Source organism: Motacilla alba, chromosome 1, assembly GCF_015832195.1.
Source record: "Motacilla alba alba isolate MOTALB_02 chromosome 1, Motacilla_alba_V1.0_pri, whole genome shotgun sequence".
NCBI classification, from domain to species: domain Eukaryota; kingdom Metazoa; phylum Chordata; class Aves; order Passeriformes; family Motacillidae; genus Motacilla; species Motacilla alba.
Window position 1 is genome coordinate 54,015,210 of NC_052016.1, and position 19,813 is coordinate 54,035,022.

Here is a 19,813-nt window from a genome sequence, read left to right on the forward strand (position 1 = left end):
GAGATAGGCTAGATCCTGAGCAGTAGGACCTCATCTTTCAATAGCTAGACACTATGATAGTCGATCTTTTTTATATGTTCAGAAATCAAATTACAAATATGTCAAAAGAAAGCATGTTATAAATGTAGCTAAAAGCTTTGGGGTTTTGAGGGTCATATACCCAGTTTTACCTGATCCTCTGATTATCTCCAAGAATGGGCAAAAGATTTTGCAGAAAATCCCTAGACATGAATTCCCAATTACCTAAATAATGACTAAATAATGAACCTTTCAAACCACTCCCATCATTTATAGGTTTCTTCCTCTAATATTTAAAAGGAATTTCAATTAAAGAAATGCTTTGGTATTAATACAACATACAAATGCTTTCCTCACACTTTCTTTCATACAACCCTGAGATTAAATACAAAATCTGTTTTAAAAAATATTGATAAATATTTTTACTGGAAATATTTGTCATTTTTGGCAGATACCAGTGAATTAATTTCTTAGCAGAGAAAAGAACACCATTTGTGTATGTAAACAGAGTCTGATAAAGGATTTATGGCCACAGAACTCATGAAGGGAAAAAAGTTTCTTGTAAGCCTGTGATCAGCTGGATTTGTGTCAGTCCTAAATTTATGATCTGCAGCTGTTAAATGTGTGATAGGAGCTTTGTCTTCTAAAGCGTGGTGACAGTGTGAGCACAAGGCTGAGAAAAAGGAAATGTAGTGCTTTGAGAAATGAGACTGTCCGAACGTGGGTGATGATTGCAATGCTTCATGTAGCACAGACCTTTTATTCTGTAAATCTTACGTATGTATATTATAATGCCTTTTAAATTGTGGAAAGCTACTGGCACAGATTCGAATATATCTGAGGTTGAACAAGAAGTCTGCTGGTCAATGTTTGTGTAGGTAGGCAGTGACACACTGAAATTCTTTTTCTGCGTTTGAGAGCTCAACGCTTTAATGATACTGGGGGAAAAAAAAGATATCTTATAACTCCTCTAATGTCTGAAATCTGAAAATATGTAATATAAGCAACTTTTTTATATAGCTCCTAGTATTTATGTGTGTGTCTATGCATATATATGCATCTGTGTTTTAGATACCAAGACAGGCTTAACTTCTTGGAAAGATTGGTAATTGTTAGTATGGTTCTTGTATAGAATTTATATGTGCTATTATAGGTATATTACAATACCTGTATTTCCTTTTTTAAAGAGACTTTTTAATATGCCAGCCAGTATATATTATAGCTAGAATAATGTTAACATTAAAAGGAAAAGTTTTCAGAAAATGAACTCTTAAAATTCAGTTGGGGTGTTACATACTGTTTCATAAAAGAAAGCAGAAGTCTTTTTTGTTTCTAATTTTCCATTGACTGCTGTTAGCAGCCAGCTCTGATAATTGTTTTTATGTGCAGGTTCTATGGAGTGCTCACATTCTCAGATTTTAATAAAGAAGTTGGCATTATGTGACAGGTTGAGCGATTTCAGTGCACATTATGGATTGGTTATGTCTTACCATAAGTTCATTTCTGGAGTCAGTACACAACTGTTTTAGCAGTAGAATTAACCGCTTATGTCACAGATTATAATTAGCTGTGTCTGTGTGCCAGAGCAACAGGATGGAATGCAAAACGTAGCCAAACATGTGAACGAATTTTCTTCCAGTGATATTTGGCCAGACCTAAAATATCTTCCACTCCAGATCTGAAAGTAGTGGAAAAGTTAGACAATTCTCTCTTGGAAAGAGACCGGTTGTAGTTTTTTCACAAGTCCACATTGTTTCAAATCTCCAAGGTAAGTAACAATTTTAAAAATTTATTTTTCTATCTGTATTAAAACATTAGCATGTTAACAAATTAGTTCTTTTTGTTTGTTCTTGACTTGTTACATGGTTGTATTGAGCTTCTCCCCTGTCCAAGTTTCTGTGCAACATTTCTGACTGATTTTGTCCGTATTTAAGGACATTTTGATGCTTATGTGATTTATTTTAGTGCCTAAATTATGTGTTCATTTTTAACTACAATTATTATTTTCAATTCAGATAGTTTATTTATACTTGTTTTTACAGTTAAAAGTTACATAGTTTAAACCTGCACTTCTGTAATATTAGAAGCTAAATTAGAAATTTTAAGTTTAGTAACTTTTAAATCTTTTACAGTATCATGTTACTGTACTTACATAAATATCTGATTTGCCGTAGTAAACCTTTGATGCTTGTAGCGATAGATTTCTCTCAGTTTATTTATCACATAGCAAAAGTTAAATTTAGTCAAGAATGGATCCATGGTTCTGCTGAACACTTCTTTTTGGCTTGATGGTGTAATAAAAACCTCCCACCTGAGGAATTGTTACCAAAATTGTTTCTAACTTCTGTGAAGCATACTTGAATTAATATAGGGCATATTATTATGTGTGTACAGAACTTGTTTTGCAAGTTGTAATCTCTTTGAATTCAAATACATTTTCTTGTGGATAATTTGCCTGAAAAAAAATCACCAACTAGTTATCAGTGGATTACTCACTCATTATCAAATGATTTATTGGATAATACTTGGTGTCTTGCCCACCAACAGGTGCTTGCAACTGCATACTTAATCATGAATCTGAATGAGCACATAAGTTCCTAAAACTGGATATTGCCAAAGTGTAGGAATGTGATTTTAGTACATCAACACCAGTCAGCTAGGCTCCTTTTACTGAGATATGGGTGTTTTTACTGTATCTGTCTAAAATCTCCTCTTACTTGAGGAGGACGTGAATCATGTCCTAGAAGTGTCTGTCTGTCTCCATTTTCTGTGGAGGGGGCCTAGGTAAGTGTGGCTGATCTTGTCTGTGTTTGGAGAGATTAATTTTGGTCTGCACAGCTACTTCCAAGTGAGTAGTCTATTCGAGTGAACTATAGGAACTTTGTACCATAACGTTCTGTAAGTTTGCCATGAGTTAAGATTTTGGAAGTTTTGTTTGTGATAGTCACAAATGATGCCACTTTGGCTGAGATGGATTTCTGTTTATCTTCTAAACAAATGTTGTTTTACATACACCCCTCCTTTCTACTATGTAATGAAGAAAAAATGCTCCTAGAATACCACCAAAGGCTAAGAACAAGTGTATGGGGTTAAATTAAAAATAAAAGAGTCTAAATTAAGCCCAGCATTAGAGGGAACCACTTTAAAATCTCTTTTCCAAACCTTCATGCTTTTGCTAACAGCATGCAGCTCTTTCCTGGTTGAAAACTCAATAGTTTAAAGCATGTTATACTTTGAGTTTTACTCATAATCATAAGGCAGATGAAGTTATGTGTACAAAGATCTTCTTGCTTGAATAGCCTCATGAGATTTTTTTCCTTCCTGTGGAAAGTAATGCCTTGTACATGAAATACAAATCCCAGGTCCTAACCTCTTACTGTTTTTAATTATTTTCATGACTTGGAATTAAGAAAGCTGGATTTCCTGTGGACTTATTTCTCAGAGTTGATTGTCTTACATGTTTAATGAGCAGTGACTGAAGGTTTTTTGTAACAGAGGCATTTACAAGGTCTTTTTCTCGCATCAGTTTTCTGATATTTTATAAGGTCTTCATGTCCATTGCAGTCCCTCGGTAAAGACATAAACGGGGGTTCTTATTTTCTCTGTTATCTCATTTTCAGAAATTTTGCAGGGATGTAGTATTTGAGGCATCTGCTTTGTGTTTAATTTTGTTGAAATTGGCCAAGAAACTCAAAAACTATTGAAGGAGGTAGGGAAAATGAATAGGAGACAGATGGTTTAGACATTGACATGGGGTTTGGTTGCTTTTTTTATTTATTAAACCAGGCTAAAAGCATCATGGCAGTTTGGATAACAGGTTGATTCAATATCCTGGTCAAATTTTCAGCTTGGGTAATAGTATTCTCACTATTTAATTCATCTTAGCTTTGGCTACCTGGGCCAGTCTTCTCATTAAACCTTTCTGTATATCTGCCAAAAGCTGTTAAACAGCTGCTGTATTTCATGCCATGGTTGGTTATGTTTCTATGGTGGATGAAGTCTGTATAAGACTGTGAAGAGAAATATAAACTAAAATACATATTTTTTAGTGGAGTGTGGTATGTACTGAAGTGTTGGATAGTGCTGGAGGCAGCCATAAAACACATGGTTTTCAATAAAGTGTATGTTTGTTTGTGTGTCTGTATATTCTGAAGGTTGCCTGTAAGAATCAGGTATATACATATTTTCAATAAAGGAATGTAGGGATAGAATCATCTTGTAGTAATGACTGCCAAAATTCTTCCGTTCCTCCCCTTTTATTTGCTGTGCTGTCAGTGTTCTGAGGAACAGAAATTTTAGTACCTTTACTTCACCTTACCTTTTCCCAGTATTCCAAGTGCCAGATACTAAATTTTATATAGACTTTTTGCATCTTTGCCTTATTAGTTGTGGATACTTGTGGCTTTCAGAAAAGGCTGACTGTGTAGAGTGCAACAGCCTGTTTCATGTTAAAGTTTCATGTAGGTCCTACCTTGAATTTCCAAGCTGTTAGACCTTTCTGAGAGAACCATGGAGGCTCCTGATGGAAGTAGACATGTCTGCAAAGTTCCACTGCACCAAATTTCCTGAGTTTTAAAGAAAAGGATTTTAAGTGAGAGACAGTAGTAATTAAATAAAAAACATGTTCTGGTGACTCCAGACTGCTGAAAACAGAATAAAATGGAAGAGTTTCTTAAAAAATAAATGCTCTGAAATCAAGCTGAGTCAGTAGAGCAAAGCTGTGGTAATGAACCCTAAGGTTCAGATCAGGCTACATTAGCAACGCTTTAGATGTCAAGCTTCTTCCAAAGGCCTCTTCCAGTCCAGTTTTGAACTGGAACAGATAATCTCCAGAGGTCCATTGCAGCCCAGTTTTTTCTAGGATTCTCAGAATTTGTTCAGATTTTCATTACTTTTCACTTTATTGTTATTATTAATTATTGTTATTATTAATTACTGGTTTTGTTTAGTCACCTGGCTGTATTACTAGCTGGTCCAATCGGCAGTGCTTCAGAGTTCATGGAAGAGAGCATCACAATTTAATAAATATGTGAGATTGGTGGCAGTATGTGAGATTGGTGAGCTGGCAGTATTCTCCAGCCACGTAAAGTTGCTGTAAGTCAATGAGAATTAACTTCAATATTTGACTTTTACTTGGGAATACAAGGAAGGAAATAGATGGATTCAGAACTTAAAGCCAAAAAACTAACAGTAAGTATTACTTTAATATGAGCATTCCCTATGGACAGAAAAGCCACAGGAGGATATTTGTACGCCTGGCAGAAAAGGTTGCTGTTATTGATTGCCTGAGTGACAGTTTTCACAATAGGGATAATAAAATAACAAGACAGATTTCAGTATGTGCAGGAAAAAGAGGTTGATTTGAGTTTGGCCAAAGAGAGAGTGCCAAACAAGAAAGTGAACATGGTGAACAATCCCAAAAGCCAGCACAGTTGAGGCTGACAAGGCAGTGTCAGGTTTGTTTCCTCCACATTTACGTGACAGTGTCCTGATACACATTGTGCCTTTGCAGTACACCCCAAGACTTCCAGCATATATTCTGGTGCTACAAAAAGTCATATTTGAGGGCTGAAGTGGTCCAAGTTTACCCAGAGGGTACCCAGAGCCAAGTTTATGTAATATGGATGAGTGTGGCATAGAATTTTATGGAGGTGGAGCCAAACCCTTTGTAGGGTGGGCAGCAAGGCCAAGAAAAGACCTAGTAGTCCTAGTAGTCCTGTGATGCCCATGCTACATTTTTCTAGTCTCAAATGCTCAAACAGACCTGATGTAGCCTGTACACCAAAAAACTTGCCAACTTTTTAGCCCTACTGTTTACTATAAGAAGAGATTTTTTTTTTCCTTAGCCCCAAAACTTTTATTCCCTGTAACATTCTACTTCTAGTTTTGTTCTGTTATGGTAGGTATTTCCCACTTAATGAGAATACTGATGACGTCTGCTGAGAACTGTTATCTTGCTTAAACACGGAACTGCATCACAAAATAGTTTATTCCATTTTGAATGATTTCATGAGTCATTTGATAATTATGTTCAATGCATGTGTGAAGATAGTGCTTCCAAAAACAGAAATGCAGTTCTTATATTGACAAAGTTGTATAAGACTATTAATGTATTGTCTTAAAAGAGAAAAAAGCATTTCTAAGCTATATTTGATAAAACCACTGTATTTATTTGAGTACCCTCCACTCTTTCTGAATTGAATAGTTTTTTGAAATTCTGTTAGTAACAACTTTCACAATCTGTGAGAGTACTTACTTTTTAAATATATATTCTATTTTTTTTATTTTCCTTTTAGTTAAACATCTGTTGAACTGATAGCATTGTGATTCACAGTTGGTGATTTGTTTTAACTGATTTTAGTCACATTTATGGAAGAAAAAAAAAAGCTCTATTCCCTTAGTCATATTGAAAACATCTAAAATACTATTTAAGTTGAGAACATTAATATGACTGTCTTCCTATATCAGAAGTCCTAAGGCACCTAATAACAAATGGCTTTAACTCAAGAAAAAATTCAAAGCTAGCATTCAAAAAATTATGTAGAAATAAGCTTTGATTTAGGATTGTTTGGTAAGCAAAGTGTATAAATGGCTAGAATGCAAAATAAGGTAAAGGCAGCAGAAAGCAAAATTAATCTATATTCCTTTAGATTATCAAAAGATTCCATCTTTTGGTACTTTTTTCTTAATTTCTTTTTTTACTTTCTTCAGCATCCCTAGGTACTTCCTCATTCTTCCCGTATTTTACAGTCTTCACTTACACATCTCATGTTAGTTTCCTGGGTGTACTCACTACTTAACCTTTTTCTCTTATCCTCAAGTGTCTACTCACAGTGTTTATTTTACTGTAATTAAAATGTGGAGACTTTTTTATGTATCTGATCACATATTTTTTTAATTCACAGATAAAAAGAAATAAAAACATTTTTAAGATCATTTTCCCCTACCAAAAGAGATCTCCACCTTGTGGTAGATGATGTTAAATTTCAGCTGAAGTTATCCAGCATTTTCTTTAAATTGAAATAATAGATTCTAAAGTTTTCAGGGCACTCTGCTTATGCACACCAGGGGCTGAAAGAAATCTCTAAGTTGTCCGTATATTGAACTTAAGCTTTTCTGAAAAGTGATTACCTTCCAGAAATGTGTGTGACATTGTTCTCCCGCTGCCAAGAAGGAAATCAAGATCTATCCTAGCCAAAGTTTAGTTACCCAGTTTGTGGAGAACAGTCCAAATCTCTGCAAACCTGAACTAGGCAAACCTGCAGGCACTAAAAGATATGGCATAGCTTATCTTTATCTTGCCATCAGAAAGTTGTATGTTTGTGCAGAATTTGAGTTTAGGGAAGCCTGATTTGCAGCTCTTGGTTCTCAATATCTCAGGCTACAGAAATTGATTGATGGGTCAAGCACTACTGTCCAAATCTGAGGAACAAACAGCCTCTAACTGAAGTTTAAAAAGACAAGTTATACTTGTGGTGTTTGAATGTCTTTTCCTATGTATGCCTAAAGAAACTTCAGACAGATTTTCTGGAGAAGGTAATGTGCTTGTTATTTGATGCTAATAAGAATTGTTTTCCAATTACACAAATTAGAATCTTTAAAATGAAGAAATCTTTAAAATAAAGAAAAATAATTTCTATATTTCAGATTGTACTACTTGATTTACATCAGTAAATCATCTCTGAGCTAAAGTTAAGGATTTTAGTAATACCTTCTGATTTCCATTTTGGATTAAATACTTTGTATGGAAGATTCTGCTTTGAAATGCAAGCAGTGTATTTGTTATGTCAAATAAGAGATCTTTTAGTTTATCTTGGAATGCCTACATACTTGAAAGGTAATTTGGGTTTTGTTGATGCTTCATTTGTTTTTACAGTTAACTGAAAGATCAACTATGTCTTTCTCATAGCTTTTAATCCAAGAACTGGTATACTGATCAAAACCAGTATTCATACACTTCTGCATGTTCTTCATTTTCTGTTTCTTGCATTGCGTTATTGCTTTGTTACAGTTGCTGAGACAGAAACTTAGAGATGGTTGCTGCCTAAACAGTTGGAGTCAACATCACCAAAAAAGGCTTCTGCAGTACAAGTCTTTTGGTGATGTCCTTATGAGTCTAATACACGTTTAATGGGTTTTCCCCGTGTAAGTAAAAATGAGTAATAAAGTTGTTATGACCAGGACTGCAAAGCAACGGGAACACATCATTTTGTAGTCATTGACATTTAAAATTCCTCAGAAAAGGGCAGAGGTTTAAAGTATGTAATGAGACACAGTATACATAGGAAAGCATTTTGCTTCCCTTGCTACTGAAAAATGAATTTTGAATCTTTAGTTTAGCTACATGTGACTTGTCAAAAAAGGTACAGTTGTTACTTTCCAGATGCAAGGTCAAATTATTCTATTTTATTTTTTAAAGTATGTATGTGATGAATCACTTGAACTAGGGGGGGAAGACTTGAGGATTAATTTTCATCTCTAGCCTCTACATCTAGTTTACATCTACTTCTCTTCCTCCTTTTGTCTATTTTTATTTCAATTAAAAAAAAAAAAAAGGCTTCACAGAATAGCAGTATAACTCCATTTACTACATGAAATGGTTTACCAAGGCTAAATGCAAATAAACTGCTTTTCAAGGTCCACGACCAACACAGGAAAGCATCACAAAAGGGAGTTATTTTGTAAATGTGCTGAAGTCTACTAAATGAACTGGAAGTATACTTCTCACGAGGTAACAGCATTCTACCTGGAAGTAGCGCTTTCATAAAAGCAGAAGCAAGACAAGGAAAAAGAGGGAAAAGTTATACCAACGTGTATGTCTTTATGTACTTAAATAGAGCTATTTGCTTTCACTCTCACCTCTTCCCACCTCTGACAACATGAAATACTTTTCCTGTAAACAACATTGAGGATAGCATTAAAGAGCTTTTGCTAAAAGCTCTCTAAAACAGGACTTGTTTTAGGAACACTATTTCTTTAAGATACATTTTGGCCTTGCTGCTCAAAATCATTGTGGTATAATAGGAAAGCTCTTCTATCCCACACGTTGAAAATAAAAAAAAATTGTTTTAGGTATTTTTAAACAGAAAAATACGCAACTGCTTTTTAAAAAAGTATCTAAATTTATTTTTTGTCTGGTAAATATGCATACAAGATTATGACACAAGAGATTCTTTCATGATTTGCCTCCATCAGAGGGATTATTTTAATTTTCTTCACATTTATTTGGGATTTCAGATCTTTTGATGTGTTTTCAATGACCCCAATGAAGATTATTTTCCCATTCCTTCCCAAGTTAGCTTTGCAATTCTGGTCACAGTGTCACAGTTCTAAGTGCAACAAATAACCAGAAAAAGCATGACTAATGACAACAAATTTTTTTAAAAAAATAGGCCTACAAGTGTTTTGAGATTTCTGATTGTCTCCAGTGAAGGAAAATTGAAGGCCACAAAACAACTCTTACTTGCATTTAATGGCGCTTGAGAAATTTTGTACACAGATTTTCCTATTATTTGCAGCAACTCAAACTGACTAGCTACCAGATCCTGTCTGCAAAGTTTAACTTCAGTGTGTGTGAAAGGAAAACTTTATGGTTCTCTCTTTTCTTATGAGACTGTACACTGATGATAAAGGAGGAATTAAAGGTAATTAAGAGCATCCAAGTCTCACAGTAACAAGACAGAGCAAAGAAACCTGATTTAGAGCAGCAATTTAAATGGCAGTAAAAAGACCATGGGATATATCCATTTTGTCCGATACTCAAATAAACTTCTTCTCTTAATGTCCGTGACATCCAGAGACAGGAAAACCACTCTAAAGTAGCTAGAATTCTGTTTAATAATCTAGGTTAAGAGTAGTACTGCTGACCTGATTTAATAAAAGTTTGAATGTGATAACTTAAGGGGAGTTCTTAGATGTTATTTCCAAATAAATAGTATGCTAAATAAGTACTCCTATTTATCAAGTGTTTCCACTTGCAAGAAAAGAAATTTTATTTTTAAATGTAATCTGTTTTTAAAAGCTGTGTAAAATGTTACTCTACAAATGGTTGCTGTCTATTGATATTTTATTCTGGTTGAATTTTCTTTTTTTTTTTTTTTTTAATTGAACTGACAGAATTCAACTTACTGTTGTTCACCTCAAAGTTGCTGCCATCCCAGTTTCCCCACTATCTTTTTGACTTTGCAGTCAATTTTGACTATGATGAAGTAAAAGCATAGTAAAGGCATTAAAAGTTTTTTCAAGTTTATTGAAAGTGTCTTGTGAGATAATGCCCTCATTAGAGGAAAACTCTGTTGTGGTACCTTCTGTTGACGTGTGAATAATATCTACTGGGTCAGAATACACAATTGAAGCTACCTAATTCTTGTGTATTATATATGGCTCAGGACGTTTTTATAAAGCACATGGATAGAGCAAAAGTAACGAGATTACTGTGTTGATGTGGGTGCTTGACCAAACATCCAAACCTGTACAGAATTAGTCCTCATCACTACTTTTGGTTATAGTACAAATTATTAATTCAGCTTTCACTGTTTCTTTGCTGCTTTTAAATGATTTTCTGACACAGTTGAAAGCAACAGCAAACACACACAGGTCCTGTACCCTAGTCTCTTTATTCCCTCTGTACTTTGCTACTAACTTTAGTTTCATCTTTGCTGCTGATTTAAGTGATGAGCACAAACTGGGCTTTGAGTTTGCCCTTTCTTAGCACTCTTCCCAGATGAAACCATTACCTCCCAACACAAATCCTGAATTTGTTTCAGAATATTACTGCTGCGTTCATAAAAGATGTCCTATATGTTCAAGTACCATGTGTGACCTGCTTCATGATCAGAGGTAGTGAGGACCAGTCCCTCATGTCTTGTGGCTTTTTGTAACATCTAAGAATTCCTGTGTTAGGACGCTCTAAATTATCACACGTCAACTTTGTAGGTGTTAAATTAGTATTTAGGCCATAGAGACAGAAACTCTGCTTTGTGGTACTTCCTGAATGACTTTGTATGTACCTAGACATACAGGAATCACGGTCTTGATAGTGATTTTTTTTCCCCTCCATGGCTTTTAGCAAAATGGTCAGAGAAGGTAGACTTGAATACCTTCCTACACAGAAGATGCACAGAGTTGGATAACAATCATTTACCATTGGTGTTAAAAATTATTAAATACAGTGAATAATATTTTTGGCGATTGATGTTGCAACCATCTAACCTGATACTTTACAAAGAGTGTGTTCATGTAGTCAGAAGTATTCATTCAGTTCCTTTGTGGGCTTGGGTTTTTTATAATTTACTTGTATTTGTTTTCGAGTATCAATACTGTATATTTGAGTACTGGATATACACTGAAGATTTGTGTTTTGAGTGTCTGAACAAAGATATCAAAAAGAAAATCCTAAAGGAGTTAACATCAATGTTCCCCTCTGAGGAGATCTGGAAAATTTATATACCTTTTCATTCTGGAGGATGGCTCTGAAGAAATGTCCCAAATGAGAAAAAAATCATTAGCAGATATTTTGGGACAAATCAATTCAATTGATAATAGTGAGTTTTCTGTCATCAGGATGTTACTCATTCCTGTTTAGAAGGTAAAAGTTTTACCTTTCTGGTAAAAGAAGCAAGATAGCACCAGACATGGCTTCATCTTAATTTTCAGCCCCAAGAACTTCCAATATATTTAGGTATTGCTAACTGCATGGTTTTAGCTTTACTACTACAATATATCCCCACTGTCCATTCTTCCAAGAGCTTGAGTACAGAGTAGAATAGTGATGAGAAACACAAATAAATCTTCAAATATTATGCAATTCCTATTAGTTTTTATATTCAAACAGGAAGAATTTTTTCATTGTCAGAGAATACTCCCAGGTAGATGATCCCTATCTTCACCTTTTGAATAGACAAAAGAGCAACAATTTAAATGGCAGTAAGTTTAAGCCAAAATGTAACCTTTGTTGTGTTTAGAAATGGTTATAAAGGGATTGTAAAGGAAGAGTCACTTATGAATAAGTAAAATGTAGAGTAAGCAAACAGAGACTATCAGATGTTCGCAAGCAATTGGGGAAGAATATTTTAAGTTACAGCCATTTAACAGAATAATTTCCAATAAGCTTAGAAATTCCAGAGGTATTGTGGACATCTCCATAGTCCATTGTAATGCAATGTGAAAAACAGTTTCTCTTAAAGAACAAAGGCAATGTCTTAAAAACATATATTTTCTGTATCTGTCTCTCAAGTGCTGTGATTTTCTGGACTTGCCGATGATATTGTAATTCTAAGTGAAAGAGTTTTTCTCTGGAGGACAGTAGAGAGTTTAATATACAATTGAGAATACAAGAAGACTTCTCTAGAGCAGTCCTGGAAATGAACAGCAGACTCACATATTATTTTGTGTCCAGCACTTTCTAGCAGGTCAGGATGTGTTGCTTTTGCAGGTACAACAGCTTGTGGTGTGAAAATATGGTATCAAGAGTAAAAATTTGATTTTCATTAAGTGTCTTCATTTGCCAGTCTTCAAATTTCAAATACAAAACAGAAATATATCTCTAAAGGGCACAATATGTTTTATTTTCACTAGAATTTTCTAATAATTTACCATTTAAAGTTGTTAATGAAAAGGCTATAGAAGGGAATTAAGAAAAATTAATCTATAAATATCAGTGCACATTCCAGATTTTTTTTCAGTTACAATGGCATCTTTTGTGCCCTACATGCAAATCTAAGTAAAAACATACATTTTCATTATATAGCCCTGTAGAGGTATGTCATGATATAAAACAGTTCACTTCTTCTGTACAAGCTGATAAAACATTTTATATTTCAAATGAGGAATTATCCCCTTTTATAAAGGCAATAAGTTTTCTCTGAGAAGGTGATTTGAAATTGTATAACGCATGGCATTCTTGTTCTCCACAGCGGGATTTTATAATCTTAGTAATTTCCTCAAGTATGATTGACCTCCTTGGGTAGGCAGATATACAGCAAGATGTTGCTAAGTCTTGGTCTGAGTAAATATGTGGTTTTAATTGTGATGTTTTAACTTCTTATTTCAACTGACTTTGTCTTGCCTTAATTAATTGTTTTTAGTAATAATAAAATATTGGAAGTCTGGGATAGATCACATAAGATAACACAATTTATATACTGTAGTCTGTAACCATCATGTCCTTTTTTGGTATTAGATTTGTGTATATGAAATTTTACAAAATTCTCTAATTCGATGTTTTATTCAAAATTTTGGTCACCAAGTTACTTGCCAATGACCTTCAGAATTCAATGCCAGACTTTTACAGTAATTAACTATAACAAGGACTGAATGGAAAGGCTTTATCTGCATACAGTGTAATGTGCACATCTCTTCTGAATAAGGAAATCATTTAGCTGTCACTGAATGAAAGAGCTAAAATGCTAGTGAACAAAAACTACCTGTGGTAGATTATAGCAAAAGTTCTGTAAATTTGACAGCCACCTTCTCTTCATTTCTCTCATTGAAGTGTCAGATTATACATGAATTGCTTTGTAAACCTTTATTACTTGCAAGGAATGACAACCCCAAGGGAAACCTTCAACTTCCACCTGAAGAAAAGCCCTTTGACACCTGGAAGGATCAAATTATCAGAATAAGAGAGGATGCAGTGTTAAGTAATTTTATAATTCTTTCAAACTATCATTTTATAAATTAGAGTAGGAAAATTTATTAAATCCTCAAGACATCCCTGTGTGTTTATTTTGTCCTTCCTAGTGAGAAAGCCCTTTATAAGGAGATTAAATGCACATGGTTCTTATTTTTCATAAAGACAGGATTTTTATTAAACTATAAGGAGACAAAGAAGGGTGATTCTACTAGCCTTTCCATAAGAAAAAGACGGCTCTCAGCATTCCTTTTACATAAGTATTTTCCTTTCTTCTACCTGAGCTGGTGCTACAGAGCTCATGCTACTTGTTTAAAGACTTGCCCATACAAACACAGGCAGTTAAAGTTCATACCTAGCCTGGTAAGAAACACTTTCTTAAATCCACAATTGAGGAAAAAGAGGGATCTAGAGGAATTAATCAACTCTGGCTTGTACTTCAGAAAGAGAAACCTCACAGCCAGAAGACTACAATGATTTCTGTTCTGATATTCATGGCAGTACGTTATGTATCTGGTGTACTTGCAGTCCTTTGAGGAAAAAATAAGTCATGTTGAAGAGCAGCTACTACGGGGGAAAAGTGTACTGGACTGTAGAGGGCAAAATCTATTTCACAATTAGGTTCATTAAAGCAAATTGTTCACTATCGCATTTTTTATCCTCTACTCAGGGCCCATGAGATGCCATCTTCTCAAAGGGATTGGAGAATAAAAACTGCATTAATAAGAAGAGATTAGTTACCTGTTGCGGGTTCAATGTTTTAAAATGCCTGTGGTAATAAACCCTATTGAAAAACACTGAATGACATTCAACAGGACAAAACAGGGTTTTACACACTGAAACTATGAAAGTTCATTACACAAAGAACAGTAGGTAAGGAAACACTTAGATGATTTTCACAACATTAATGGTTCTCAGTCTTTAATTGTTAAATGAAAACAAATGTTGTACAGACTGCTCTTTTGTCTCTTCTGTGTGGTCTTTTAATTCTGGTGGGAGTAACATGATTTTATTTTTTTTCTTATCGGATTAAATATTTTTGGCATTTTTAAAGGAGGAAAATAAATATAATTGAAAGATAGAAAACAAGGTTTAAAAAAATTACTGTAAATGAGATTCAAGAGTAGACATGTTAGACAAAGAATATTTTATATGGCATATTAATATTATGTTCTCATAGCAATGTGCATATATTTATATAATATTAATTATTATGTCATTAATATTTATATAATCTTGTGCTGTCAGTCACTGCCTTTCAGCTCTACTTAAAAATGTGCAAAGCCGTTAATTGTGTCTGTGTCATAGTTATTATGCAAATATGCATTGCAGGGTATGCAAACAGTTAACTAGCCCATATAAATTTCTTCGCTGGTTTCCTCAAATTACACTGCAGGGATCCAGCTTTTTTCAGCTGATGACACTAGTTTACAATTCAAACTGTAATATGCTAGATAACACAAAAATTTCAACAAAGCAAGGTTGGGCAAAATTAAATACAATATGATGGAAAGGCTGAAAGTAATTATAAAATTTTCACCTAATCATGAGAGTTTGATTTTTCCATGTCTTTCTGTTTTTTTTCTGAAAGCTTTTCCACATGGATTCCAAAGGTTTTTCATCTTTTTCTCTGAACAACAGGATTGCCTAAACTGTCTTTTTTCTTTCAGGAAGATACTTCAACAGCACCTCTTTGCTGTTGGTTAATCATTGGTGTGCTTCTGTGTTCACAAAGACAAAAGTGTGCATGCCTGAATGCACTGGCATGAAGCCTTGGTGTACTTCTGATGTTCATACTATAATAATACCCACCTAGCCCAATACAACACACACAAAAAATGAACATAATGTTCCAGGAAGATACTGTATGTAGATCGTAAAAGTAGTTCTCAGTTGCTTTAGCTGACAGGTTGTTTAATTTCAGTTTTCAGTTTGTATATAGAGGCACAAGAATTTGAAGACATTGAAATGGTCTTTTCACTGTACTGGTTTTTTTTAGCACTATCACCTCTTTCATGCCCACACATACTGTGAATTTTCTTGCACATGAATGAATATACTTCGTATAAAGTGATGTCATGGTTTAGGGTTGGTGGGTGTTCTTCAATTCAGTATTCCTATCAAAACCATGCTGCCACTTGCTCCCCCTCGCCTCCAATTGGAAGCACAAAAGGCAAGGATCATGGGTTGAGATAAGAACAGTTTGCTGGACACAGCAATGTGATAAGAAAACAAACAGTAACAGCAACAAGATTAACAAGAGAAGGTATAGCACCAAGAGATTACTTGCATGGAAAGCTTGCAGCAATAAGAAAATACCAATGAGTTCTTCCATGAAAGCAAATATATTATTTTCCACTGAAAGGAATGCCCTTTTCCTCAGAAGCCAGAGTCCCTTCTCCCCCACGCCTGGCGATGACCTGCTGGGCTGTAGAAAAACATTGGGGTCCTGGACACACCACTTCAACAATGTCTCCTTCCAGCTGCTGCAAAAAATTAATCTTGTCCTGGCCAAAACCAGAACAAGAGGGAAGAGTAGATGCACTGATGACTGTTCGTGAAGAACAAGCATAGTGCAAGCAGCAGTGGTGCAAATTTCATCGTGAAACCTCACCAGTTCTTCTGAACTCCAATCTGAAAAAGGTTTTATTGAATGCTAAGCTTTTTGCTAAAAATATAAAATGCTAATAATTACATAATTATTAATGGAATTACCACTGGTTATTAGTATTAATAACTAAGTAACTCTGTATTTAAATTATGTTTTCTCTTTGTATGTTATTATCAATTGCTTTATGACAACATGACAAAGTACTTTAGTAACACAGTTCAGAGCTATGTATAAAGGGGAATTTTATTTACATGAAAATAACAGCCATTTATGAACAAAAAGAATGAAAATATATTTTTGCAGTTGAAATGTACTGAGATTACTTGTCTTCAGTATTTCCTACAGATAAGTCCTTCCTGAAAGTAGTATCATGCTTTTACTCAGGCTTGCTTTCCTAAGCAGGCTAAAGGATAAGTTTTCAAATTACTTTTTAAAAACATGGCTGTCTTAAGTGAATATTTCAGAGCTATCAGAATAGATTTTGAACTTGATGCCCAAACTAATTTTAGTCCAACAGTAACATTCATGCTAGACAGTTTTTCAACATCTTTCATCAAATAATATTAATATAAAAATCTCCTGGACTTCAGAATCACTCAAATGACTGAGACCAGTTTCTAAGTCTTGCATCATGCATTATAGCCAGGGAAATGTTCTGTCATTATTATATATTTTTAGAGGACAATTATAAGTGTGAAGAGCTTACAGGTCCTTCATGGGCAGCTCATATGAATTATTACAGGCATGAATTTCATGTCTTACATGCAATGCATACAATGTCTGAACACATGGGAAATCTCACGAGATCAAAAACCTGCAGTGTTACTGGTTGTTCACAAGTTTGATCTATCATTTAAAATCTGTGAAAAATCTTTTGGCAGCTAATTAGCATTCAGTATCTAGTTTAAATCAGCAAATAGCCAAGAAGTAATTGGATTTAAATGGATCCCAGTAAAATAGATGTCGACAATTAGAAAATACTTCTAAATAACAAACTGTCATGATAGAGCTCAATCCCATGAATTATGGCCAAATCTACAAAAATCCATAGGGAGTGTGCTGATTGTGTTGGTCATTGAATAGAAACATCAGGAAATTCCACTTCCAATTAAGTAGGTTTTTTGTAGTGGCTTTTTTATTGTGGTACTGCTGACCTGATGCAAATAAGACGTTTTCATGGCCCATGTGAAGGATGTAAGAATTTTAATTCTGAAACTCAATTGCCATTTTATCTGCACTGTGGATTGCCAGTATTTCTTACTCTTAGTCACTGCGTGCTGCTTCCTTGTAAAATAGTTAACAGAAAAAAGATAACATTTACTAAAGTCATTGTGCATTCTCCAGGTTTCATGCTTTTCCTAACACAACTAACTTGTGTACATCCAAGTGTCTGAGTCACCACTTCCCTCTTGGTACCTGTTCAGAATGCTCCTACACAACCAGTTTCATGGTTATTCCTCTTACAAATCATGTTTCTCATCATAGTACTAATTACCTGTTGTTCTTCTTCTGTGGGTCTATCTTGAATCTCAGCTGACTTCACAACACAACTATGAGGTCTGCCTATCAAAGCCTTTCCTTTCAGCCCACGTTTCTGAAACATCCCAGACTTACAAAAAGTTTTCTTTCTGACTTCTCCAGACAGGTGGGAGATTATTTTCCTATGTGATTTTAGCTCGTGAACATACAAGTCAGTAATATGGAAATTTGATTCTCCCAAAAGAAACAGTCTAACAGTATCAGTTCTGAAAGGATTTCTGTAATTATGTGTTAGAAGGACACTAAATCTCCTAAAAATCATGAAATATTATATTAGGGAGAAAAACTTAATCCTTCTCAAAGCATTCATTTGTCTAGGCAGGCACTTCCTGTTTACTATGATGAAAGCAATTTTTGGCAGTATTAATAATGCTCAGAAACAACAGAACTGTTTTCTATCAGAAAAAAAATAATCCATGCAGGGAACAGTATTGTGCTGGGAGATGTCCCTGTGGAATTTCTGAAGGGCTGAAAACAATCACAAAACTCATAGGCTTTTTGCTGAAATGCATAATGGATTTTGACCTCACCTCATTAAACAGCAGTACATAATACATAATGTATAAAACACTCAACTCACTAAATAAACATTTTAAAACAGGGTAAAAATGGAACAGAGAAGAACAGGAATCAGAAAAATTGTATGTTATTATTAAATTATATGCTTTTGGAAATCATTCTGGTAGAAATGTCTACAACATATAGGCATACACATATGAAAAAGTCATTGCAGGCTCTCTTTCTTTCTCTTTTGATGGAGAGAAGATAAGCAGTTCATTGGATGTCTAAAATTCACATCTAACATGAGTCAGATAAATAATTCCCATCAGGGAGACCTATCTCCATTAACCATAAAGGGAGTCCAGGTTGACTGGCTCAGATATTTGAGGCTAAATTGTTCATATCTAATGTTGTGAGCTGAATTCCAACCTCAGAGACCACTGTAATGAGGCTGCGTAAGAACAGGAAGATGTGACCATTAATTAACTCTTTGGCAAGTGGTCTGTACTTCAAAATTTACCTTGCAAGTCTAGGGAGCAGCAATACAAGGAACAGGCAAAGCAGTCTGCCTTGTGAAGGAGGTGTAGAAGAGATGCAAACAAATTCACGTGTGAGTACTCGCCACACAGAAACCAGCAACACATGACTGCTCACCCATGTCCAGCAGGACCAGGGGGATCCCTTCTTCCCCTCCACCCCCTGCACATGGCAGGAGGCTGTATAGGATAACCTCAGAGTCCTAGCCATGCCACTCCTGCCTACTGCAAATGTTAACCATGTCCTGGCCAGAACCAGCATATAGTTGTACTACTTAGGGGCAAGAACTGCACAGCTTATTTCTCAACGTTTGTCTCTGGTTGTTACCAGATAAGAGTTACTGCATCCTGTTCTGTAAGTTATGTGTTGAGAAGAAATCTGTGTGGAAGTAAGGGTGAAGGTTTGTCTCATCATCTTATGGAACCCATCGTATGTATAAATGTCCGATTATCTTATGGCAGCATATGGTAACAGAGATTTCAGATAAGGGGCAACCGCTGTATCATTTACTATACAATAACTAGGTAGAAAACAGAAAAAAATAGTATCAACTTAAACAGCATTCTGTAATGAGTACTATGTGCTTGAGTAATACACAGAAAATAAAATACATAATCTGATATTTTTAAACAAACATAGTTCATCTGGTGAATATTAAGTAACATCTTGTAAATGTTTTGCACTAAGATTAAGCCAAGTTATTTCAAATCTAGAATTCCTCAATAATAAATTGTTATACTATTTTGAGCAATGAAAATATTTATATATATAGTCTATTAGCAACTGAGACTGATAGCAGAAAAAAAATAATATTATACCATAATGTCTGTAAGAAAATTACATTATGAACTGCCAATTATTTGGTCTCATTTTTGAATATAAATAAACAAGAAATTAATTTATTTTGGTGGAAGTGCAGAAATAAGATGACTGCTGCATATATGCAAATGGCTAATGCCTAGGCTTCTGTTCAGTTG

The 19,813-nt window shown here is 34.7% G+C and overlaps 1 protein-coding gene across 5 annotated transcripts in view; it reads left to right on the forward strand.

Annotated features, from left to right (window-relative positions):
• SGCG (sarcoglycan gamma) overlaps window positions 1-19,813 on the forward strand; it is a 106,449-nt gene that overhangs the window by 31,050 nt on the left and 55,586 nt on the right. For 2 of the 5 annotated variants that reach the window (XM_038159568.1, XM_038159550.1), the window contains exon 3: window positions 1,658-1,786. The exons of 2 other annotated variants lie outside the window; for them this stretch is intronic. The gene's annotated coding sequence lies outside the window, so the exon portion shown is untranslated. Of the gene's footprint in view, window positions 1-410; window positions 796-1,657; window positions 1,787-19,813 lie in introns of those variants that run through there. One more of the 5 variants, XM_038159577.1, reaches the window with a different exon arrangement.